This window comes from Anabrus simplex, chromosome 2 (genome assembly GCF_040414725.1).
Source record: "Anabrus simplex isolate iqAnaSimp1 chromosome 2, ASM4041472v1, whole genome shotgun sequence".
Lineage (NCBI taxonomy): Eukaryota > Metazoa > Arthropoda > Insecta > Orthoptera > Tettigoniidae > Anabrus > Anabrus simplex.
This window is the reverse complement of record NC_090266.1, coordinates 691,416,705-691,444,579: the sequence shown is the minus strand read 5'-3', so window position 1 is coordinate 691,444,579 and position 27,875 is coordinate 691,416,705.

Below are 27,875 nucleotides of genomic sequence, written 5' to 3'. Positions count from 1 at the left end.
TATTTTCAGTTTATTCCATTTTTATTATAAATAAGTGGTATCGTTGCAAAGCGTATTTCGTTCACTGAAATAAATTTTACGAAGGGAAAAAAATGTTACAACCAAACCAGGCAATTGATCACGAAGCAGGAAAGGTGTAGTTGTTCTAAGCTATGCATTCACTCTAGAACCATGGAAAGTGAAATAATTTCAGAACTGAATTTTACGGAAATTGGAACAAACATCGTACATGACACGTTATGATCCGTATTATGGCAATCGCATTAAAAAAAATAAATTGAATTATTTAATACGGAACTTTATTGTAACTGAAGGAAACTAATTTTGGTACAATAAATATAGTATATGGCCGCCTCTGTGGTGTAGTGGTTAGCGTGATTAGCTGCCACCCCCGGAGGTCCGGGTTCGATTCCCGGCTCTGCCACGAAATTTGAAAAGTGGTACGAGGGCTGGAACGGGGTCCACTCAGCCTCGGGAGGCCAACTGAGTAGAGGTGGGTTCGATTCCCACCTCAGCCATCCTCGAAGTGGTTTTCCGTGCTTTCCCACTTCTCCTCCAGGCGAATGCCGGGATGGTACCTAACTTAAGGCCACGGCCGCTTCCTTCCCTCGTCCTTGCCTATCCCTTCCAATCTTCCCATCCCCCTACAAGGCCCCTGTTCACCATAGCAGGTGAGGCCGCCTGGGCGAGGTACTGGTCATACTTCCCAGTTGTATCCCCCGACCACGAGTCTGAAGCTCCAGGACACTGCCCTTGAGGCGGTAGAGGTGGGATCCCTCGCTGAGTCCGAGGGAAAAGCCGAACCTGGAGGGTAAACAGATGATGATGATGATGATGATGATGAAATATAGTATATTATAGATGAAACATGTCCGCCTCTGTGGTGTAGTGGTTAGCGTGATTAGCTGCCACCCCCGGAGGTCCGGGTTCGATTCTCGGCTCTGCCACGAAAATTTGAAAAGTGGTACGAGGGCTGGAACGGGGTCCACTCAGCCTCGGGAGGTCAACTGAGTAGAGGTGGGTTCGATTCCCACCTCAGCCATCCTCGAAGTGGTTTTCCGTGCTTTCCCACTTCTCCTCCAGGCGAATGCCGGGATGGTGCCTAACTTAAAGCCTCGTCTATCCCTTCCAATCTTCTCATCCCTCCACAAGGCCCCTGTTCAGCATAGCAGGTGAGGCCGCCTGGGTGAGGTACTGGTCATTCTCCCCAGTTGTATCCCCCGACCAGGAGTCTGAAGATCCAGGACACTGCACTTGAGGCGGTAGAGGTGGGATCCCTCGCTGAGTCCGAGGGAAAAGCCGAACCTGGAGGGTAAACAGATGATGATGATGATGATGATAGATGAAACATGTTTAAAAATAGATTTTTTCACGTTTAATGATCCCGTACATTGAATTCTTGCAGCATCATAAAATTGCAGTTGAGCGCAGTCTGTCCATTGTTGTCGTAAGCGAATGGTGCGTAATTCGCAGAATTTGTAACTTAAGAATTCAACGAACTTCCATTGTATCCAATGTAACAAAATATTTCCTTAGACATAACATGGTTTATTTTGTAGGTCAACATGCAACTTGAAACGACAACCCATTTTCGAGCCTTATTTGCACTGGAGAAACACGTAGTTTGACACAATTTGATTTTTACAGCATGAAGTAGCATATGAAAAAAGTACACGAAATCCCATCAAACTCAAATTTGACCATGGGTGGGCAAAATTACGATATCCGACAAATACTGTATTAAATGCAGCACGACCAGATTCTAACATCAAGGGAGATTACATTTTTCAATCATTTATGTAGGATTTATTAAATATTCCATCCAATGTACGAAAGAACTACGTCATAGCTTTTCTCCAACAAGGATCGGTGTTACTGGTGTAGTTGCTGGCGCGTGATTCATGTTGCCACGCTTACTTTTTTCGGCAACGTTATCAGGACATTGGGTACTACCAAGTGTTTTATAACTGAGCAGACTGGGCGAATTCCTAGGGTGAAAAATATTGGGACAAGAGTAAGTACTTTTAAGAGTGGATTGGAAATAATTGTGAAAAAAGTGAAATGGCGTGTGGCTTTTATTGCCGGGAGTGTCCTGAGCCATGTTCGGCTCGCCAGGTGCAGGTCTTTTGATTTGACTCCCGTAGGCGACCTGGGCGTCGTGATGAATATGAAATGATGATGAAGACGACGCAGTCCTCGTGCCAGCTAAATTAACCAATGATGGTTAAAATTCCCGACACTACCGGGAATCGAAATTGGGACCCCTGTGGCCAAAGGCTAACACGCTAACCATATAGCCATGGAGCCGAACATAATTGTGAAAATAATTAATAACTGGTGCCTTTTCAATTGGACTACTGCTAGCAGCTAGAGAAAAGTCCGACTCGTTGGCTGAATGGTCAGCGTACTGGCCTTTGGTTCAGAGGGTCCCGGGTTCGATTCCCGGCCGGGTCGGGGATTTTAACCTCCATTGGTTAATTCCGATGGCCCGGGGGCTGGGTGTATGTGCTGTTCCCAACATCCCTGCAACTCACACACCACACATAACACTATCCTCCACCACAATAACACGCAGTTACCTACACATGGCAGATGCCGCCCACCCTCATCGGAGGGTCTGCCTTACAAGGGCTGCACCCGGCTAGAGATAGCCGCACGAAATTATTATAGCTAGAGAAAAGATCGTATACCATCTAACTTATAACAACAAAATTCTAACTGGCTGCCTCTAGAGGTGACTGAGCAAGTGGCAGTGCGGTTTGGGTCACGTAGCTATCAGCTAGCATTGGCAGATAGTGGGTCAGAACCCCACTGTCAACAGCCCTGAAAATAATTATGCGTGGTTTCCCATTTTCACGCCAGGCAAATGCTGTACCTTAATTAAGGCCACGGTCGCTTCGTTCCCACTCCTAGCCCTGAGCTATCCCATCGTCGCCGTAAGACCTATCTGTGTCAGTGCGATGCAAACCAGGTTGTAAATTGTCTCTAGAGTGATTATAAAATATATATTTGCAATCGTCCTTATGAGAATAATAGCAATCTCTTCGCTTTCTGTAATTTTAAACACTTTTCCTCGTACATGTAACGCACCAAGCGGTTGTCGGGTGTTTTAACAGGTTGTTGGAGTGTTTGAAAAACGAATTTTGTTGAATAAAAGTATACGGCTCTTCAAAATTACTATCACTGATGTCCAATCAACAATATATCGCACGTAACCTGTTAAATAAATATTCATACAGGAAAGGGGCGCCAAAATTTACTTTTGCTTGGGTGTCAATAAAGTCAACCCACGCACTAGGCATACTGGCGTATTGATTTGAATATGGTAACCGTTTCAATTTATACTCAGAAAGAGCTCTCTGAGAGTAAAGCCTCCCTGTTTTGGGCTGAAAACAACGTATCTCAGGCAACCTACACGTTTATTGTATCTCATAAAATATATCCGCATGTTTTTGGCCGGTAGCTATATTCCCAATTTCATATTCCAAAACATTTATGCGGTTATATTCTCATCATGTCTCTAATTGCCCTTCCTTTACCTCCCTCTTCCTTTCTCAGGTCACAATATAATTCAAATGTGTTTCCAGGTTATTACATTTGTAAGTCGAAACGCCCTTAGCTACACAGCGTGTTGCTCGGGTTCGTGCATAACACTGGCTGAAAGACGAAGAGATTCGGAGGAAAGAGGACGCCAAAATAGTAATAATAATAATAATAATAATAATAATAATAATAATAATAATCGGGCATATCGTCGCTCCTATGCCAAAACCGTCTTCCCTTATGACCGGTCACGCCTCACAGATACATACTGATATACAGTCCATCAGAACCCGGAAGGACGAGGGTTCGATTCCACGTCAAGAAGTCGAAAAATTTAGGAAACGAGATTTCCACTTCTGGAGGTGCATATTGTCCTGAGGTTCACTCAGCCTACACCAAAAATGAGTACCAAGTTAATTCCTGGGGGGCAAAGGCGCCCGGGCGTAGAGCTGACCGCTCTACCCTATCAAGTGCTGAGGTTTCTGAGAGTAGAAGACTTTACCTTCCACCCGTCCAAGGGACTTCATGGCCTGTACGGAGATGACTGTGCCTTGCTTTGCGTTTTTGATTATTATTATTATTATTATTATTATTATTATTATTATTATTATTATTATTATTATTATTATTATTATTATTATTATTATTATTCCACTGGTCTTTTCCACTCCCTAGAGGGGGCGCGGGTGCGAAATGTATCGCGCATATAGAACTGGCCCTGTTTTAGGGCCGGATGCACTTGCACACACCAACCCAATGACGAGGGATGAATCTACTGTTGCGTGTTTCTGTGGTGATTGGTCCTATTGTGTGTTATGTGTACATGACAATGACTGTACTTGGATTTTTCTTCTTCCTCTTCTTGTTCGTCTTCTACTTATTATTATTATGATTATTTATTAATAATCAAAATTTACGAAAGTTTTTCAATGAAAGTAGTCGTAAAAACAGGGATTGATGAGGGACAATGATGTTGAAATAATAGGACACATTAGAGCACAAGTAACAAAAGTTAATCTAATGTTTTTATCGTCTTATCCTTACTCATCTCTATTCGAGAGGGACGTACCTCAGGTCCCACAAATTTTAATTGGTAACTGGGTGTCCAACCTTCCTATAAAAGCTTCAGTGTGAGAGTAATTTGTCAAATAAGATGAAATATCGACGGCTTACTTCTAAAACCTCGTATGTCCCAAAGCTCTTTGTACACATTATATTCCTTAAGACTGGTCACGCCTCCCAGCCACATATTTATATGCAGTCCATTACGATAATTTTCGTTGTGTTCTTTTTCCTATGATAAAGTGTAAAGGAAAATGGATCTTACCATACCGTATTGTAGGGATGTTGTTTGCATGGAGAATGTTTCGCACTCCTACAGTATTATGTATTTAGGGTTCATTTTCCTTTACAGGTGAGCATAGGAAAATGAACACAATGAACTGGACTACATATCTATACGTGCTGGGAGGCGTGACCAGTCTTAAGGATAATAATGGAGAGGAAGATCATTGAGACATACGAGGTTTTAGAAGTAAGCCGTCGATATTCTTCTTGTACTTTTGGGTAGCGCATTATGTCTTTATTATCGTTATTTCATTGGATCTCATGTCCGACTCGTTGGCTGAATGGTTAGCGTACTGGCCTTCGGTTCAGAGGGTCCCGGGTTCAATTCCCGGCCGGGCCGCGGATTTTAACCTTCATTGATTAATTTCACTGGCCCGGGAGTCTGGGTGTTTGTGCTGTCCCCTACATTCCTCCAACTCACACACCACATAACACGATCCTCCACCACAATAACGCCCAGTTACCTACACATGGCAGATGCCGCCTACCCTAATCGGAGGGTCTGCCTTACCGGGGATGCACTCCGCTAGAAATAGCCACACGAAATTGTTATTATTATTATTAGATCTCATTACCTTGAACAACTAGAACAATTTTCTGTGCGCGTAGTGGAGCAGTTCTGATTCGGAATAGTAAGATTGAAGACAAAATACCTATTTTCTCGATTTATGTTATTCATTGTGAGTATTGGAATAGACCGTACCCTCATTCCCATTCATATCATCAATATCTCAACGCTGTAGTGTCAGCTAATGTCACATCACTTCCCCTACCTCCTTGTGACAGTTCCCCATTCCTCTCTGTACGGTCAGTTAGCACGGGAGGTGGAGGGGCGAAGAAGTATTTTATTGAAGATAAAAAATTTCCGAACGAACTTGATGGCATAAGTGACACTCAGAGTTCAACAATATTTTTTTAAAATTTATTAACAGTTGCTTTATGTTGCACCGACGTACATAGACATGTCTTATGGCCGCGATGGGATAGGGAAGGGCTAGAAGTGAGAAGGAAGCGACCGTGGACTTAAATAAAGTACAGTGCCAACATTTTCCTGGTGTGAAAATGGGAAAGCACGGAAAACCATCTTCAGGGCAGCCGACAGTGAGGTTCGAACCCACTAGCTTCCGAATGCAAGCTGACAGTTACGTGACTCAAGCCACACAGCCACTCACTCGGTCATACGGTATTATTATTATTATTATTATTATTATTATTATTATTATTATTATTATTATTATTATTATTATTATTATTATTATTATTATTATTATTATTATTATTATTATTATTATTATTATTATTATTATTATTATTATTATAGCTTTTGCATCTCGGATTGCACCATGCAGTTCTATAGTCAAGACCCCTGTGAGGTAAAATCCGGTGCGCCAAGCCTTCATCTTCCCATCCACAGCAAGGCTAGTGGCTAGTGAGGGAGTGAAATGAAGCAGAGCGTAGTCATGGTAACCACTGCTAGGAGAAATAATGTAAGCTAGTTTGGTAGCAGTGGTGCTTGTCTTGCTGTTGGTGCTTCAGCGTATTTTCTGTTACGAGTAAACACAAAAGACCGTAATCAGTGAGAAATCAGTACTACTGCAGTGCTTGATCTTCGAGGACAGTTTAAGTAAAATATTTCGTGAAGTGTAATAGCAAAAATAAATTCGCTGTCATTAAGGCTGTGAAGAAAACAACTGTCCTGAAATGTAGAAGTCAATCGAATACATGAAACGTTATATAGCATACAAAAGTGTCGTAACTCAAAATACTGAATATCGAAGGCTTTCTTTTAAAACCTCGTATGTCACAGTGCGCATCCCATCCATTATGTTCCTTAAGACTGGTCACGCCTCCCAGCCACATATGGATATGCAGACCATCAGAACAAATTTCGTTGTGCTCATTTTCCTATGTCGATGTGCAAAGGAAAATAAACTTAAAATAAGTTATACTACAGGAGTGCGTAAATTCGCCATGCAAACAACATCCCTACAATACGGTGGGAGGCGTGACCAGTCTTAAGGAATATAATGTGTAGAAAGAGCATTGGGACACATGAGGTTTTAAGAGAAAGCCATCGATATGTTTCTTCAGAAATAAACCTTTCATATTTTCAGTACTGTTATTAACAGACCGGTATCCAGGAATCGGTTCAGAAATAATAGATTAAACCTAATAGATACGTAACTAATACAAGGCTTTACGCCGCACCGACACAGATAGGTATTATGGCGACGATGGGATCGGAAAGGGCTGGGAGTGTGAAGGAAGCGATCGTGGCCTTGATTAAGGTAGAGCTTGGTGTGAAATTGGGAAACCAGGGAAAACCATCTTCAGGGCTGCCGACAGAGGGGTCGAACCTATTATCTCCCGAATGCAAGCTGATAACTATGTGGCCCAAACCACGAGGCCATTTTCTCGGTATGACAGTTATACATGGACTGCATGAAATTGTCGAAGAAATTTTGGACTGTTATTTGTATACAAATTCGTTAATAATTTAGAGTTACAATATTATTAGAGAAAGATAGATCTACGTTGCTAATTATAGATATGTCAGTTTTATGTCTGAGTTAATACAATTTTACGGTCCGGGTGCAATGTGTTAAAAGAAGCAAATTTTTGGGAAAAGGAGAAAAATTTCCGCAAGTAGTTGGCCTACTAGTAAGTAAACTCGTGTCCTCATCCCAAGGTGGAGCAGAACTTTTCAGGTACACACCCAAAGGAGGCGACCTGCATCTACAATTTTAATTACAGACCAGGCCTCCTGCCATTCTTAAATTCCTGGCGGTATAGAGAATCGAACGTGCTGACCATTCAGCCAACGAACCGGTCTAACAAAACATGAATGTAGGGTGAACTAAAAGACGTTATACATTTAAAAAAACTTCGCGCGGGATCATTGATTATTTTATCAATTTTTTGCACTGCAATAATTAACTAAACTGACTGCAATAAAACTCAGGACAATCCTAGAAATAGCAAGAAATCTAGCACACTCAATTGTTTTCTTTTGTGTTATCATCTGCTAGCCTCTTCGGAATGTTCTAATAGAACTCAGCGTGATCAGTGGGCACACATGCCATATGTCTCACGAAATCTTTGTGGACATTTTATGATTTTGGTCTGCCCTCCTGTCTGATAAAGGAACATATTCTCTTTGATGGCCTAAGAAACTTGTTGCGTGGTAGAAGGCCATTAATACGCGACAGGGATTTGATGTATTCTAGCATAGGTTGAATAAAATTAAAATTTTTGTTACTGATTACCTGTAACCTTATGTTCTTTGCTGTCTTTAGAATAAGCTACAGTATATTTGCAATGAATTTTATACCATCATTTAGAAGATATTATCTTTACCTCAAACTTTTCTGGCTTGCTACTTTCTACGACATGTCTGAAAACGTCTTCAATACATCGTCGTTGCCGCGACAAAACCTCCTATGTGATAATATTTTTGGAGATATACTGATCCGCAGCACATACATTATGAAGAGCGAGAATGCCTTGACAACCTTCACACAATATTGCACCTTAGGTGACAGAACCTTACCGGCCAAATTTCTAAGCTAAAATATTTCACATAGGAGGTTTTGTCCCGGCAACGACGATGTACTGGATTATAATATACCTTATGAAGATAACTGAAATACTACTAATCGATCTAAGTTATTCAGTCTACCCAGACAGGGAAACGGCGACAACTTTTACATAATATACACAAAACTACAAGGACCAACTTCGAAGAATAATGAATATTGAGTTTAACGGACCATAGGAGACTTAACCTCGGAGATAGGCCTAGGCTTAATATTGTTCCTTATGAGCCAAATGCCAACCTGCTTTTAAGAGTAAATGAGCTAAATTCAGAACTGAGTTTCCGAATCTGATATTTAGAATGATGTTCACAACAAGGCTCGTAAGATCAGCTGAGGAATTGTCTGATAAGAGGCACACCAAAACTGGTCATGAGAGCCAAGGAATTCGGCAGAGGTGACCAGCAACCTCAGTATCGGCAGACCGTCTGACCGAACTGCAGCCATCTGCGCATGTCGTTGAAGGTCGCTCAAGGTACTTACCGATCCAACCATTTCATTATCATTATTAAAGTAATAGTAAATAACTTTTACAATTTTATAGACAGCAATTTCACATATGCCTAATATTCTGAAAGAGCAAGTTTCGTATCCATAGATGGAAGAAATGGAAATTATTCTATGTTTTGCGGCATCAATACTATTTTAAATTTTAGGAGCTTTCCAAGAGTAAATTTTTGTGTCCATTTCGTGCCTGTGATGACGTTTTAATTAATAATAATAATGATAATAATAATAATAATAATAATAATAATAATAATAATAATAATAGCCCGACTCTTTGGCTGAATGGTCAGTGTACTGGCCTTCGGTTCAGAGGGTCCCGGATTCGATTCCCGGCCGGGTCGGGGATTTTAATAGCTTAATTATTTGGCTCGGGGACTGGGTGTTTGTGTCCGTCCCACAACTCTCCTCTTCATATTCACACAACACATTACGTCAGCAGCATTGATTACATCCCTCCATATAGGGTTGGCGGCAGGAAGGGCATCCGGCCTAGAACAGCGCCAAATCTACATGTGCCGGGCTGAGTGGCTCAGGCGGTTAAGGTGCTGGCCTTCTAACGCCAACTTGGCAGGTTCGATCCTGGCTCAGTCCGGTGGTATTTCGAAGGCTTTCTTCTAAAACCTCGTATGGCTCAATGATCTTCCTCTCCATTATTATCCCTAAGACTGGTCACGCCTCCCACCCACGTATAGATATGCAGTCCATCAGAACAATGTTCGTTGTGTTTCTATGCTCGTCTGTAAAGGAAAATGAACCTTAATTACATCACACTCTAGGAGTGGGTAAATGTCATGCAAATATATATTCCTTCAGTATGGTACAGTAAGGTTCATTTTCCTTTACACACGCGCATAGGAAAACGAACTCAACGGAAATTGTTCTAATGGACCGCATATCAATATGTGGCTGGAAGGCGTGACCAGTCTTAAGGGAAATAATGGATAGGAAGAGCATTGTCACATTCGCCGTTTCGGCAGAACAGGGACGATATGCATTCATTCTTTACCCAAGAACATAAAAGAGGCCGGAACACTAGAATTTTGCTTTTAAAATATGGCGTGTTAATAAATATGCTAAGAACAATTTTTCATGCTAAAACACTCTTAGATAGTAATCAACAATTTATGCTACAAAGATTGATTCACTTTTTCTTCACCGTTTCTTTAAAAGTAGTTTAAAGCATATTCTACTCATTCGAATACAAGTACGAACACATGTGGTAAATAAAATGCAGTTCTCTGGCTTACAAGTAAGGTAAACCGTGGTTTGCTGTTACATTTTCATAATCAAATAATTGAGAACAACATTATTTGGTATAATAATTCCGTGTGGCTATTTCCAGCCGAGTGCAGCCCTTGTAAGGCAGACCCTCCGATGATTGTGGGCGGCATCTGCCATGTAGGTAACTGCGTTTTAGTGTGGTGGAGGACAGTGTTATGTGTGGTGTGTGAGTTGCAGGGATGTTGGGGACAGCACAAATACCCAGCCCCCGGGCCATTGGAATTAACCAATGAAGGTTAAAATCCCCGATCCGGCCGGGAATCGAACCCGGGACCCTCTGAACCGAAGGCCAGTACGCTGACCATTCAGCCAACGAGTCGGACACATTATTTGGTGTGCATTATATTGAAATCATCAGCGGAAATATAGAGTTAAATGGTGGACACGGGTGGAACTGATTTCAATATCTCCTCTAAGATAAAACGACTGAAATACCTGGACATGAAATTCGTTTGTAATATATTTCGTGTAAAGATTTATCTCTCAGAATTAGTTGTAGTATTTTCTCACGCTCTACACATATACATAATGGAAAGTAACCGGACATTCAAAAACTTGTTCTTTTGAAACATTTGGCTACAATAACAGAGGTCCTCGCAGAGGGATTTCACCTCTACCAGACTTGCAAGAAGTTGTATCATATAAGGTCGGGCAATGATGTTTGGGAGATAATAAATTCGAATGATATTCCTGACCTCGGACAATCGCAGTAACTAGTCCATCAAGATCCAGGGCCCGTCCGGTCACCCAGTGTCCCCTTCCACCTACCGGAGTGACCGCCTTGGTCATCAACTGACCGATTCTCACTTTCCGATGTGAAAACTTGTAAGAATATCCAGTTGATTCATTGCCTTACACATTCCTAACTCGTTTGGTCAACCAGTTTCAGAGAATGTTCTATCTTCCAGTCCATTGGTCAGAATTGTGACGAGACGTAAAGCAGGATATTTACAAAGAGCTGATATCCTATTTCGGGATGCATGTTAAGACAAGATTTAACGTAATTCAATGTAAATATTAAATGTGTCTAACGATATTTACATTGGAATCCCATTCAAATTCTCTTCTTTACAATTTGTTTTCCGTCGACCGACACAGATAGGTCTTATGGTGACGATGGGATAGGAAAGGGCTAGGATAGGGAAGGAAGCGGCCGTGGCCTTAAATAAAGTACAGCCCCAGAATTTGCCTGGTGTGAAAACGAGAAACAACGGAAGATCATCTTCAGGGCTGCCGACACTGTGGTTCGAACCCACCATGTCACAAATGCAAGCTGAGAATTGCGTTATCCAAACAGCGCAGCTACTCGCTTGGTTAGGCACTTTTCAAATTCAGCAATATGTATTATCTTGTGAACGACAGGTGATCGGTTTAAAATTTCTATGACTCAGAATATAAACATAACTAAAACGAAGAGGCACATTATCATGGAGATTTCTTAGTTACTTAATATACTGAGGTTTACCTATACTTTGTCAGTTAAAAATCTGCGTATCTATACTTTTAGATCACTGAGTACAAATTTCTGTGTACGTTTCTGGTCACTTTTCAAACATAACAGAACTACGTAACTTTGAAAGGAAATTGTGTATTGGGCGAATGCACAGCATATTAAACAGTAAGACAAGAAATATATTACCATGAAAGACCACTATTCAAATAATTATGCATAGTCCAATTTCCAGCTTCCCCTTCCCTCAACTGAAACGCTGAGTTTAAAAGGAAATATTTTTCAGTTGTTATCAAGTGATATCGTAAAAAAAAAACATGCACAAAATATTGAATCTGTTCTTCAATGTTGTTTTTCTTTAGGACAAACATTCTAATGCAGTCGAACCTCGATATCTCGAACCGCCATTACTCGAAAATTCCGAATCTCGAAGTAAATTACATTTCCCGGCCGTTTGGCATATTCCTCACGTGCATTTATTTCTCTGTTACCCTAAATTCGGTTACTCGAATTTCTCGATTTCTCGAAGCAAACATCTCCCTTGAAGCAAAAAATACTCTGTAACTGGAATTTTGTGCAACATTAATTGTGCTATACGGCATTTCTGATTTAAGAACACTTAACAAGTAAAGAAAGGGTTACAGTGATGCTGGGAGCTAATATGACAGGAACCGAAAAACTAAAACTTATAGTGATCAGAAAATCGGCGAAGCCGAGCTGTTTCTCGGGTTTGAATTAATTACCGTTCACGTACGAAAGCAAACCCCGAATTCGCAAATGACAAGCTCCATTTAGGAATCTCGGCTGCGTGGTTTGACGAGAAGTTTCAACGTGAAGAGAGAAAAGGTTAACCGTAACAAACAGAAGAGACTAACGGATTTTTTCCAGAGGAGTTAACAGAGGTATGTTACTTGTTTCATTACTATGTGTTCTGTATCCTGTCTTCTAAAAAGTTACCATAATAAGGAGTATAATTAACGTGATGTCGTAAAGTAGAGTTTGTTCGTATATTCTTGAGTACCGTTAAAAAATAACGTATGCAGTATAAGCCCGTAGACACATATCGTCGCTGCCGGGGCAAAACCTCCTATGGGAAATATTTTAGCTTAGAACTTTGGCCGGTAAGGTTCTGTCATCTAAGGTGCAATATTGTATGAATATTGTCAAGGCATTCTCGCTCTTTATAATGTATGTGTTGCGGGTCAGTATATCGCCAAAAATATTATCACATGGGAGGTTTTGTCCCGGCAACGACGATATGATTCAATTATGTGTTATACGTCCTCAAAGCGGTATTCTCCATACCTAGAAATTTCGCTAAATCGAAAGGAAATTTATCACCCGAGGTGATGCGACAAATCGAGGTTCCACTGTATCACTAACAAATACATTTCGTCTGTGAAGAAACCAAACCTAGTATGTCATAATGCTGGTCCTATCCATAATGTTCCTTAAGACCGGTCACAACCCACAGACACATATGGATAAGTAGTCCATCAGAACAGTGTTCGTTTCGTTCATTTTCCTCTGTGCGCGTGCATAGGAAAATGAACCTTAAATACAGAATTCTGTAGGAGTGAGTAAATTCGTCGCCCAAACATATAGATGGCTTACTTCAAAAAACCTCCTATCTCTCAATGTTCTTCCTATCCATTATCTTTCTTAAAAATGGTCACACTTTCCAGCAACATATGGATAATCAGTCCATTAGAATAATGTTCGTTGTGTTCATTTTCCTATGCTAGCGTGCAAAGAAGAATGAACCTTAAATACGTTATATTGTTGGGGGTCCGTAAATTCGCCATGGACACATGGACAGGTACATGGACATAACGACAATTATTCTGATGGTCTGCATATAAATATGTGGCTGGGAGGCGTGACCATTCTTAAGGAAAATAATGGATAGGAAGAGAATTGGGAGATAAAGATTTTAGAAGTAAGCCATCGATATGCTAAATTTTATCATGTCGTCGCTTCACCGGTAAAAGGTTGTAATCCACAAAGCTCTTCCTATCGATTATTATCCTTAAGACTGGTCACGCCTCGCAGCCACGTATGGATATGCAGTCCATCAGAACAAATTTTGTTGTGTTCATTTTCCTATGCCCATGTGTAAAGGAAAATGAACCTTACAGTACCGTACTATACGAATGTATGCTTGTATTACGTATTTACGCACTCATATTGTATAATGCATGTTAGGTTCATTTTCGGTTACTCGTCCCCATAGGAAAACGAACACAACGGACATTGTTCTGATGGGCTGCGTATCCATATGTGGCTGGGAGGCGTGACCAGTCTTAAGGAGAATAATCGATAGGAAGTGCTTTGTGGATTACAACCTTTTACCGGTGTAGGGACGATGTACAAATAATCTGTTTTAATATTATTCTTGGTTTGATGTGGTGTTTTAAACATCTAAACTTTTCATTTTTAAGTTGTCGCTGTTCTTGCATACGTGCGATATGTTGCAAATAGTTGGCATTATTATAAAACCTCGTATGTCCCAATGCTCTTCGTACACATTATATCCCTTAAGACTGGTCACGCCTCCCAACCACATATTATGTATATACAGGCCATCAGAAGATGTTTCGTTGTGTTCAATTTTCTATGCCGATGTGTAAAGGAAAATGAACCTTAAATACATTAATCTGTAGGAGTGCGTAAAGTCGCCGTCCAAACATCCCTACAATAAGGTATGCTCCATTAGTAGCTAAAACATTTCGTGGGCTTTCTTTTAGAACCTCGTATGCCCCAATGCTCTTCCTGCCAATTATATCCTTTAACACTGGTCACGCCTCCCAGCCGCAAATGTATATGCAGACCATCAGGACATTTTTCGCTGTGTAATTTTCCTATGCCGGCGTTTAAAGGAAAATGAACCTTAAATACATTATACTGTAGGAATGGGTAAATTTGCCATGCAAACAACATCCCTAAAATATGGTATGGTAAGGTCCATTTTCCTTTACAGAGCAACATAGGAAAATGAACCTTAAATACAGAATTCTGTAGGAGTGAGTAAATTCGTTGCCCAAACATATCAATGGCTTACTTCAAAAAACTCATATCTCTTAAATACTTTATATTGTTGGGGTCCGTAAATTCGCCATGGACACATGGACAGGGATATGGACATTACGACAATTATTCTGATGGTCTGCATATAAGTATGTGGCTGGAAGGAGTGACCAGTCTTAAGGAATATAATGGGTAGGAAGAGCATTCGGACATACGAGGTTTTAGAAGAAAGCCTTCTATTTCCACTTCTTGCGCTGGCCCAGCCAACTTTGCAAAAACACAAAGGCATTCTGAAAATATCGTCTGAAATAAAAACAATAAGAAATTAAAAACATGCAACAAAATGAATCAGTTAGGAAAATCATATATAGAGGAATAAAATTAAACATTATTTTAATGTACAGCACTTTACAAACAACATTGTTTCCTTTTATCATATGGGATTATTAAAAATTACTTCCACACTTACTACCACGTTTCATGAATATATAGGTGGAGTATTTATTCCTACCCTCGAAACAAGTACTGTTTTTGAGAATAATTATTATTAAGGTAGATGCCAAATTTCTCAGACTACAATAATTTAATTGTAACGATTATTATTGGCAAATGATAAAATAAACAAATTGAGCGATATTTAAATTAAACATGAAGTGTGTTCTCCTTTATATGGATCATATTGTGCATTTTTATCTATCTCGATCAATAAGTAGGGAGGTTAGAATTCGTCGCTGTTCCGGAATAAGGTTATATCTCACAATGCTCTTCCTATCCATTATTTTCCTTAAGACTTGTCACGGCTCGCAACCACATATGGATATGCAGTCCATCAGAACAATATTCGTTGTGTTCGTTTTTTTTTTTTTTTGTAACGTGTAAAGAAAATTGAACCTTAAGTACATTATACTTTAGGAGTTCGTAAATAATTCATGCAAACAAACATTCCTAGAGTGGGGTACGGTAAGGTTCATTTTCCTTTATACGTGCGCATAGGAAAATGAACACAATGAACATTGTTTTGATGAACTAAATATCCATATGTGGCTGGGAGGCGTGACCAGTCATAAAGAATATAATGGGTAGGAAGGGCATTGGGAAATACGAGGCTTTAGAAGTAAGCCATCGATATAAGGCATGGTAGCAGTAATAATAATAATAATAATAATAATAATAATAATAATAATAATAATAATAATAATAATAATAATAATAATAATAATAATAATAATATACTGTAGAATAAGAAGAGTTCGCCATTACTTTAAACATAATTTTATTGATTAATTTTCACTATTGTGTCATCGAAATGTATTTATGTAAACACACTGTAGTTAGTCATGAGATCTGCCCCAACGTTGCCCTTGTTATAATTTAATGAAAGGCAACAGTAAGAATTCTTATATGATAACTAGATGCCGCAAGAAAGTTTTTTTTTTGCTAGCGGCTTTACGTCGCACCGACACAGATAGGTCTTATGGCGACGATGGGATAGGAAAGGCCTAGGAGTTGGAAGGAAGCGGCCGTAGCCTGGTGTGAAAACGGGAAACCACGGAAAACCATTTTCAGGACTGCCGATAGTGGGATTCGAACCTACTATCTCCCGGATGCAAGCTCACAGCCGCGCGCCTCTACGCGCACGGCCAACTCGCCCGGTCCGCAAGAAAGTAGTAAGCTTTATATTATAACTGTACTGATGTATTTGTTTCTCTGTACCTGTATCTTTAACTAATTGAACTTGAATACTTGGAGGAGTTGCGTGACACTACCTAGGAATTTGCCTTCAATAGTAGAGAAACAGGGCAAAAGATGCCATGACCCCGCTTTAAACTGCTCATCGTTGGCCACTATGTCACCTGATGGAATATTTTGGCGCACATTGTGGAAGTAAGTTCACAAACACTAATTTGAATGTAGCACAACCTAACCATATTACACTACTGACTGAAATCACTGTCACTCCTAAAATATACTGTGATCTACTTTACTGATACAGTAAACAGATACCTCGAACACAAGCATGGCACTTGCTATATCTGTTGTTCCCGAAGAAGATTGATATTCCTTTCATGCATTCAGATTGGCTTTTCTTTTAAATTTTTCAATAAAGCTAAATCCCAATCCAATTGAAAGAGCCTTAATCGCAGCATTACGCTAAATGTTGTACTCTATCATCTCGTTTCCTTTGATCGGTAATTGAGAGCTTTCCAAGATAGTGACGATCTATGTCACACACTTTACATTTAAAGAGCACCTATTTGTGATGTGAACAAGATGCGGCTTAAAATAGAGCATACAACTCGACGACTTACTTCTAAAACCTTGTATGTCTCAATGATCTACGTACCCATTATATTCCTTAAGACTGGTCACGCCTCCCAGCCACATATTTATATGCAGTCCATTAGAATAATTTTCGTTGTGGTCATTTTCCTGTGATAACGTGTAAAGGAAAATGGATCTTACCACACCGTATTGTAGGGATGTTGTTTGCATGGCAAATTTACGCTCTCCTACAGTCTAATGTATTAAGGTTCATTTTCCTTTACATGCTAGCATAGGAAAATGAACACAGCGAACATTGTTCTGATGGACTGCATATCTACACGTGGCTGAGAGGCGTGACCAGTCTTAAGGATAGTAATGGATAGGAAGAGCACTGAGACATACGAGGTTTTAGAAGTAAGCCGTCGAACTGTTACATTGAATTGATTTGGGTTTTAAGTGTGGAATAAATTATATTGATTAATATTAGATGATTTCCTGGTCATTAATATTTCAATGTTATTACATAGTTCAGATATTACGAACGGAAGAATGGAAAGCTCGTTATTTAAGAAGTAGAAGGGTAGCATATTCAGCAACTCAAAGTGTCAATTCTGGTTTATTTTAATGACTCTTCTGTACTTTTACTTCAGCTGCACCAATAATGAAAACTAATATGGCAAATAATTTAATTTATAAAGATACTGCAGTCAGTTCAATACGAGTTGTATGACTCCTGTAATCCGTGCAACTGAAAAGTGGCATATTGCTGAACCCAGTATGAAGGTAGGCAATTATCCATGCTTTCGGTAAATGTACACAAATGTAGAAGAGCATAAAAATAAAATAATTGTCATGGTTGTCTGTATTAGCTGCCCATATTTCTGTCTCATACCAAAAACATCCGTTAGAAGAAAGAAATGCACTGCTGTTGCGTGTTCCTTTATTCCATAACTTACCGCAGAGGTGTATAACAGCGTATTTTGTGAGTGAAAATATACAAATTTCCTCAAAAAATGCATGTCATTTTGTTTCAATATTGCTTTTGAACATATTTTATAGGTTTAGTTGAATTTTTAATGTGAAGATGTAGTTGCAAACAAGTGCCAGAACACAGTAAGATACCTTAAATTTCCTCATGCCGAATTTATGTGCCCAATGCCGTAGCTCAGAAAGGTGACTGACTGTTCTGTTCTGTTAGAAGATCTGAAGTTTTTTCCCCGATACTGAAGACAACCTCCTTATCTGTGGTTCCTCCGCGTTATTCTTCAAATACCCCACCGGATGCTGATGGTACATCTCATAGTAAATCCCGAAATACCTGGCCAAAACTTGATCTAACAATTACAACACTATTACAAAAGACCACATTCTCTTAAAGGAATACACTCACGCACCATTACACAGGACTCATGATAAACATTTCTCTTTTACCTAATTGGAACAGAGTAACAAAGCAGTTACATTGTTTTACTTCGTGGATATTCCTCACAGTGTTTTTGTACATTTCAATGCCGAAAACAGATCGCACCTCAAAGGCATCTTCGGACTTAAGTTGTCCAAAAGTGTTCAGAAGTATGATTATCGTTGACTATCTTTTAAAACCTTGTGTGTCTCAATGCTCTTCTTGCCCATTATATCCCCTAAAACGGGTCACGCCTCTCAGCTGCATATGTATACGCAGTCCATCAAAACATTTCGTTGTGTTCATTTTCCTATGCCGATGTGTAAAGGAAAATTAACCTTAAATTCATTATACTGTTGGAATGGGTGAATTCGCCATGCAAACAACATCTTTACAATATAGTACGGTAAGGCCCATTTTCCTTTACATGTTAACATGGAAAACATGGAAAATGAACACTAGGAAAATTATTCTGATGGACTGCGTATAAATATGTGGCTGGGAGAAGTGTCCAGTCTTAAGGATTATAATGGGCAAGATGAGCATTGGGACATGCGAGGTTTTAAAAGAAAGCCATCGTTATGCTTTTATATAATTACAGCAAAATGTTCTGTTTTTCTAATTTCGCAAACAGGAAACAATTTTGGCAAATAAAACTTAACTAAGACATCTCAGTAGACCTGTCTGACTTCAGTGAGGAGAACGTTGCAAGTATGTGAATGTCGTCCCTGTGCCTCGAAAACCACATCCACAGCTTGGGCAGTCTAACTTTTCGGGTAACTTGTGTCCCGTTGCTTGTTAAATAGCCTTCAGTTTTCAGTCAGCATGGCAAGAGGAACTGAACAACGACAAAAGGAAAGGAAGTACTGTACAGTCATTTAGATTTAATTCCGTCGAGCTCAGTATTTCTTATATCGCTATTTTAAAGGAATAAATAAATAAATAAATAAATAAATAAATAAATAAATGGTGAAATAGGAAGAAAGAAAGAAAGAAAGAAAGAAAGAAAGAAAGAAAGAAAGAAAGAAAGTAATTTTATGAGAGGATAGACTCTGCATTAACCTCAAACATTTTAGAACAAATTTAATTATTAACAGCGAAATGATTAAGTGGTAGTATACTTGTTGTTACTTAGTTACTATTAGACAATCAACCTCACACTAGACGACTATATCTAAATAATATTTGAAATTCTGAGACAAATGTTGTTGAATTGTGGTGCAGTATTATTCCTACGTTTAAGCTAATCTATTTAGTGTAAAATATAGTAAACTACATCCACGTTCACGGTCGACTTGGAAGTAATAGTAATTAATAATATTTGTTTGACGTTCTATTAACTAAATGTTTATGGTTTTCGGAGACGCCGAATTGCCGGAATTTTGTCCCGGAGGTTTTTAGGTGTCAGTAAATCTACTGACGCGAGGGCTGAACTAATTGTATTTTCACAGTCCTGTTAATGAATAAGTTATATGCGAGTGACGAAATACTGTGTACAAATATTTACCTGTCATATTTTGTTCCTCGTTATTAAATAATTGATTGATACACGTTTACATAATTTACAAGTTTACACTTCGCATTTGTATTTCAATCATTGGAATATTTATTGCATAGTGCATGACACATCAAATCTTAAGTTACCCTGATATAAACGAATAAGATCTAAATATAATTGATACCCTTATGTAGGGTGAGCCCTACATATAGAAGAAGATAATCATTAATGTGGCAATATAAGCATATTTTGTTCCGTCTCCGAAAACCTTTACATGGTAGTCAGTGGCACGTAAAACTACTCTTCTTCTTCTTCTCATTATTATTAATATTATTATTTGTTCCTTTATATTGTTCACGAGTGAAATTGACTTTATGGAATTATCCGATTTTAGTTAAACAAGAAAAGGTGAATTCATCGTGACGTAATATGAAAAACGTAATTAATCTGACTCTATATCATGGCAAAGACTTGGATGAACTTAAAGTTAAGGGAGGGAATAGTTGTTATTACGCACTGACGCAATAATGAATAACAAAGTAAATATGCAGATAATTAGCTATATTGTATGAATTGTTCTAATAAAAGTAAGCAGTATGGGAGGTTATTTTTCAGTACCCTGGGAGGAGGCGTTATTTCCGACATAAGTAAATTCCTAACTTTATAGATTTTATACAGCTGTAAATATTTTGAAAATAACACTGATATAAAGATACAATTTTTTTGTAAATTGTTCTACTTTGAACCGACACGGACAGATCATAAGGCGATGATATGATAGGTGAGGTCTAGTATTGAGAAGGAAGCGACCATTTCCTTAATTAAGGTGCAGCCCCCAGCTGTTTCCTGGTATGAAAATCTGAAAACACGGTAGAACACCTTCAGGGCTGCGGACAGTGAGATTAAAACCTGTAATCCCTCGATTATAAGCTCACAGCTACTTAATTTTCCAATTATGCTTACATTTGTAATGACTACATTAACTCGTACGTCGCTCTGAAAATGTGCACAATAACGAATTTATGATGTATGTGTAGTAACAGTGACACTAGGAATTCCTGTTAGATAATTTTAATATAATTTCGAAATATTAATCCTTGGGGTGCACTGTTGTACGTAAACGTTTTGGACAACACTAAACACGCTAGAATATTTTATAACTATTTTCAACATTGATTCACCTTTAATAATATACACACGTAGATTCATAGTAGAGTGTTCATGACAACAGCATTGCAACACACTATTTTGACTACAAATAAGTAGACCAAACTCACCTATTGTCTTTAGTTGCGTAACATAGATTTCTACCACTGTAGACGAATTGTTATATACAAGATGTATGTGAGAAGTGGGAACAAGGGAGACAGTTGTTTATGGCTCGCTATTAGTCATTACACAGGAGAACAAGTGAATTAGAAGATTCGAATAGGGGATATGTCAGAAAAATGGCAACTTATTTTTTTAAATCTCTATCCATACCTAAATTATATACGTATCACATAAACTAGGAACGACATTCAATCTGATATTCTCTTACTATTCAATGTTACCGAATTATCATGAAACATATTCCATAGTTGCAATTTTTTTTTAATTTCTGTGCACACATTAGCTGAAAATGAAACGTACATAGCAAAATATACATTTACTCCGACGTTCTATCATGACTCTAGGAATTTTCCCATGAGGACCTTTCACAAGGTTGTTCAAATGTGTTCTTAGTTTGCTAATGACACATGTACTGAAATGAAAGTTTTTTGTTTTTATGATAATAAATACATTTTTAAAGTGAGTTCTGAAATGCATCATTGGATGTTTTGTAACAAAAAGTAGGAAAACCCCACGCTGTAATAAGGCGTATGTTCGTTTGAAAATAATATTTTATTTCATTAAACATAAAACTTAATGTTTCAAAATGTGAAGTGGTTCTAATGATAACTCATGCAAAAATTATTCATAAAATAAATCAGATACTTGTTTTATATTTTAAGTGTAACGATGCCTTTCTTTTAAAACCTCGTATGTTCCAATGCCCTTCTTGCCCATTATAATACTTAAGACTGGACACTTCTCCCAGCCACATATTAATATGCAGTCCATCAGAATAATGTTCCTTGTGTTCGTTTTCCTATGTTAACATGTAAAGGAAAATGGGCCTTACCATACCATATTGCAGGGATGTTGTTTGCATGGCGAATTTACCCATTTCCACAGTATAATGAACGTAAAGTTCATTTTCCTTTACATACCGGCATAGGAAAATGAACACAACGAAAAATGTTCTGATAGACTGCATATACATATATGGCTGGGAGGCGTGACCAGTCTTAAGGGATATAATGGGTAGGAAGAGCATTGGGACATCCGAGGTTTTAAAAGAAAGCCAACGGTAAGTAATTATGTGTAATCGTTTGTGGCATGTCTTTTTCTTTTCCTCTCCATTCAATTGAAGTTTGTCGCACGTTTCTTTTAGCTCCTGCTGTAGATGACGGTGGAAGGTCTGCCTCTGGGTCCAAAGGCCGTTAATTCAAAGGGGACAGAGTTAGTCCGATTTGTGAAGGTTGGTAGAAAGTACATTTGGCACTCCACGTATTGGGTGTTTACCCCAAAATATTAATTCAAAACTCAGCAATTGTTGGCCTAGAATTCTCAGCCATGTGGTACAGTAAAATTAAACGTCAAAACTGACTGGAATGCAGCCTAAGTAGAGTCAAATCAAAATGTCTATACACGGAGCTGATGCCATACCATTTATATTTGTTATAACTTAGATATCTTAATCATGAACAAGGAATCTTATGTAGAAATTCAAAAATAGTAGGATTTCGCTATGAAATTACTAATATCTAAATGAAGCTGGTATGTGAACTTCAGTCGGTCATGTTCCTTGATCAGTGAATAAGCAGTTTTGTAGTTAAATAACGAGCAAGATTATGTACCTATATTGAAGTATTCCAGGGGAAATGTGCGCATACTTATTAAACAGTCGTGCGATTAGGATGATTTGTGAGCATCATATTGCAATATCTTATCTAGGCTTTAAGACTCCTTCCCAGGAACCACACTATATAACTTACAAACGTTTATTTACAGTACTAAATTTGGGATGTAGTTGATAAAATACACGGATGGTTATTTCTAATGTTTTACTCTTCTTTCCTCTTTTTGTGGACGTGAGTTCGGATTGCATACCTAAGTACGTTGATACTTTATTTCACAAATTAAAAATTTATACAATTCCAGTTATTTCTAAGTAATATGTGGTATGTCCATAACCGTCCTTCCTTCTATCATAACCCCATATCTAAATGATCTGATTTATAACTGAGTTGCGTATTAATAAATCACCTTGAATTCTGAGTAAAATGCTTTTACTTGTGTACAAGCTTGACAGAAATAAGTCTTAGTGTCGACGATTGATTTCACGTATTTATGATATTTGAAGGTTCTTCAATACATCGAAGCTAATTCGTGAATAAATACGTATATAAAATATCTGAAAAAGTAAACGTATCGTCGCTGCACCGGCAAAACCTCGTATTCCACAATGCTCTTCCTATCCCTTATTGTCCTTAAGACTGATCACGCCTCCCAGCCACATATTTATATGCAGTCCATTACGATAATTTTCGTTGTGTTCATTTTCCTATGATAACGTGTAAAGGAAAATGGATGTTACCATACCGTATTGTAGGGATGTTGTTTGTATGGAGAATTTTTCGCACTCCTACAGTATCATGTAGTTAGGGCTCATTTTCCTTTACACCTTAGCATAGGAAAATGAACACAACGAACATTGTTCTGAAGGACTGTATATCTAAACGTGGCTGGGAGGCGTGACCAGTCTTAAGGATAATAATGGAGAGGAAAATCATTGAGACAAACGAGGTTTTAGAAGTAAGCCGTCGATATGTTGGAGTGCCAGAGTTGTTCCCACTTAACAGAGGATTTTTAATTTGTCAGTAAACTTAATGATATGAATCTCGTGTAGTTAAAGATCCTAAATGCCGACAAACTGCACCTGGAGTCGATCTTGCAAACTTGAACATAGCAGGTGAGTGTCTAGCCAAGTACAGTACGCTACCCAGCCGATCTCTGATTTATTTTGTGTTGCAATTTGTTTATTTTCCTTTTTCATTTTCACATAGATTTTTAACAAAATATTTCGGTATGCATTTCGTGATAAGTTATTACAGAAACTACGTAGTAAGAATTTTGCTACAAGTGAGATAAGTTGTCGTTATGTAAAGAAAACACGGAAGTTGCAATACAAAGGACAATGCGGATGGCAGCAGAGAGGGTCCAGCCGTTGTATGTTTTTCCTTCCGTGAAGCTAGCAAATGTCGTGGAATGCCGCGGCCGACGTACAGTGGGGATGTAGCCGGCACGGAAAGCGGCCTCACTCGCAGCCGCTCATCGTTTTACGCGCTTGTTTCGCTCGCAGGCTACTTAAAAGTTGGATATTTTTCGTCGTAGAGAGAGAGGGAAAAAAGGAAAGAGCGCGCGCGCATGACTGTGTGCGGAGAGACAGCGTTGATGACAAGTACCAGATTGTCGGGTGAGTTAATTATTATTGCATTCTTACTGCCTTGTGTGTACATTCAACTTCGTGGGCATTCTAATAAAATATAGGTCGAGAGTTTACAACTTCTCTTGTCAGCAATAAGAGCAACGCAGCGGCATTCGTTTGTGAAGTAAATGACATGGATATATTTACTGTTGTACTGTAGATGAAACGAATGCGTGCACTTGTAAGATATCACAGCTGTAAATATTATCACACATAATATCATATCGATGGCTTACGTCTAAAATCTCGTATCTCTCAATGCTCTCCCTATCCATTATTTTCCTTAAGACTGGTCACGCCTTCCAGCCACGAATAGGTATGTAGTCCATCAACACAATGTTCGCTTTATTCATTTTCCTATGATAACGTGTAAAGGAAAATTAACCTTAAATACAATATACTGTAGGAGTGCGTAAATTCGCCATCCAAACAACATCCCTACAATACGGTATGGTAAGATTCATTTGCCTTTTATGATTATCATAGAAAAATGAACACAACGAAATTTATTCTAATGGACCGTATATAAATAGATGTGGCTGGGAGGCGTCACGCGTCTTAAGGGATATAATGGTTAGGAAGAGCATTCGGACATACGAGGTTTTAGAAGTAAGCCGTGGGTATGTAATAAGTACGAGAGATTTTCAAAACATTATGTCTCCAGATCCCTGCATATAGAAGCTAACTTTTCATCAATTCTAATTACCTCATTTGGATGTCTGCTGCAAGAGTTCTATTGCACATGTCATCATAGCGATATTTTTTAGGTTCAGATGGTACGTAATTTCAACAAGTGACCTTGTAGAGTTGGAAGCAAAATCACGAATCCATTAAACGAACAGATGTATTGTCACCCACAATACTCGAAATTAAGCACATTATATCTGGCTTCACTGACGTCCAGTCATTGAATACGGCTTACTGAGAGGTTTTAAGTTAGATGAACAGAGTTAATTATGCATGTTAAGTTAACAAATCCTAATTTCTTCTCAAAAGCAGTAGATTCAGACGTTATGGGAATTTATAAAAGAAACAAAATACCTATCAAGTTCAATGTCTTCAACAATAAAATATTCTGTAATATACTCTAGACCTTCATATTATTGTACTTCATATCATTCGAAAATAACGCTAAAGGCTGTCTGTCTACAACGACATTTATCACTAGCGTCCTACTGAAGAATTATTTAAAATGCATTAGTTCAAATTCGATTCGAGACTACTGTAACGCAAGAAATTCCTGCTCCCTCGCTGATATGTCGTTCCCAAACATATTATTCTGTTGCATGTCTTAATTTGTCTGTTCACTGATGAAGTACCAATTTTCTTGAGTATTTTCCTCACATAAACTTAAGTACTGACCATGATATTTTAAAGCATCATATTTTCGGCGAAAGTCAAGAGTGCAACATTTTAGACGTGAAACTCTCAACGTCATTCTCTATTTGTGTTCACCGACTGGGTGTAACATTTCATTCGTGCTGTTTCTATTAAAAAATTCTCTCTAAATTTATTTGCCTGTGAAGTTTTAAATATTTCACGGATATGTATTCAATTTCATATTTCCTAACGGTGTTATAATAATAATAATAATACCAAGCGAGTTAGACACGCGATTAGGGTCGCGTAACTGTGACCTTGCACTTGGGAGATTGTGCGTTCTAATCTCACCGTCGGCAGCCCTGAAGATGGTTTCCCGTGGTTCCCGTTTTCACACCAGGTAGGCTTACATGCTAGGTCTGTATCTTAATTGAAGCCACGGCCGCTACCTTCCTAACCCTAGCACTTTCCAATTTTTGCATCACCAAAAAACTTCAGTGAGTTAGTGCAAAGTTAAACCACTAGAATAATAATAATAATAATAATAATAATAATAATAATAATAATAATAATAATAATAATAATAATAATAATAATAATAATCAACTTACGAGCTTAACGCATTTTCAATTTTGGAGGATTCTAAGAAGTACCGCAGCACCAATTTGTCATGGAGAATTATTCATCAATATGTCATAACATCTACTGACATTGATTTCTTCGTTTAAATACCTATAGTCTGTACCAGAATTTGATACCAAAACCTTGACCTTAGAAGACAAGCGCCTAACCTACTAGTTTATTCAGCTGGTCTTAGTGTTGTTATTCTGTACGACTTCATCTTCCGCACCCTGGAGTAAGAATTAGCATCTTTTTTTGTCTCATAGGATTGATTTTAGCTACTAAAAGGCTACTTTGTTTTTCTATTACCAGTATTGTTCCTGAGTATTATTTTCTGAATTTTCTTAAATTTTTCTCATCCATGCCTCTAAATATTGCGTTATAACGCATTCAAGTGGCGAGCAAGAACGTGTATTTATAACTAGCTTATTTTCCACATTTTTTAACAATCCGTGTACAATATAATTTATTTTCGCTAACGCGTTATAATATCTCACAATGCTACTCTCAATACCTTCTTCTAACCTCTATTGGATTACAGGGTATCCTGAATTTCCTACATAGCCTAAGTTTGATTTTCAGTGGAAAATATAATATCAGATTAGTATAGGATTGATTCCCATACCCAAATCCTGTTTTATAACATTAAAAAAAAATTATGACGAATAGCATTGTGACACGGACTCCATAGGGAAGCTAGTACACCATCACTAACTTACAGTTAAATAATGATTGAAATCACTTCGTTGAAAACAATGAACGTCCTGCTCATCCACTCCGTTTCCAAGGCACGGAGTGCCGTTTTACCGCGATCTGAGAGCCGCCATTGCACGCACAGAGACATAGCTGGGCGAACCTCCCGCTAGGGTACCGACCACCCTCATGACTCGTTAATTACTCACTCGGAATACGCTGCTGTATCGAATTCTGTCTTCCGCTTTTCTGTATGAAATGAAACTGACGCGTTCCATTAATTTACTAATACTTGATACTTTCTAAAATACACGTTAAACGAACATACCGTAATTAAGTTGTTTGAATGGTTTTACTTTTTCGGTGGAACTTGTAAACAGACGAAATGTGAAAAATTCAGCTGTTACCCACTAAAACACAGCACGAGGACATACAATAGGAACTTAAGAATAACCTACACCACAAAGTAGCACACAATATAAAAAGTTTTGATTTATAGGCCGTGGGACAACATTTAACTTGCTACTGTTCAAACTGCTTTTCCTACATCACAGCAGTAAGGCCACAATTCGTAAACAGATCTGCGTGTAGTAATTGTATGTATTATTTTAAATTTTGATTTCATTCAGTTCGTGATACCTCCATATATACATCGGATTGGACGAGTGTTCATTCCGTATTTAATAACTTTCTGTTTTCCTGTCTTTCAGTTCGTATGTCTCGACTTTTCTATTTATTTCATAACTGAAGTTCAA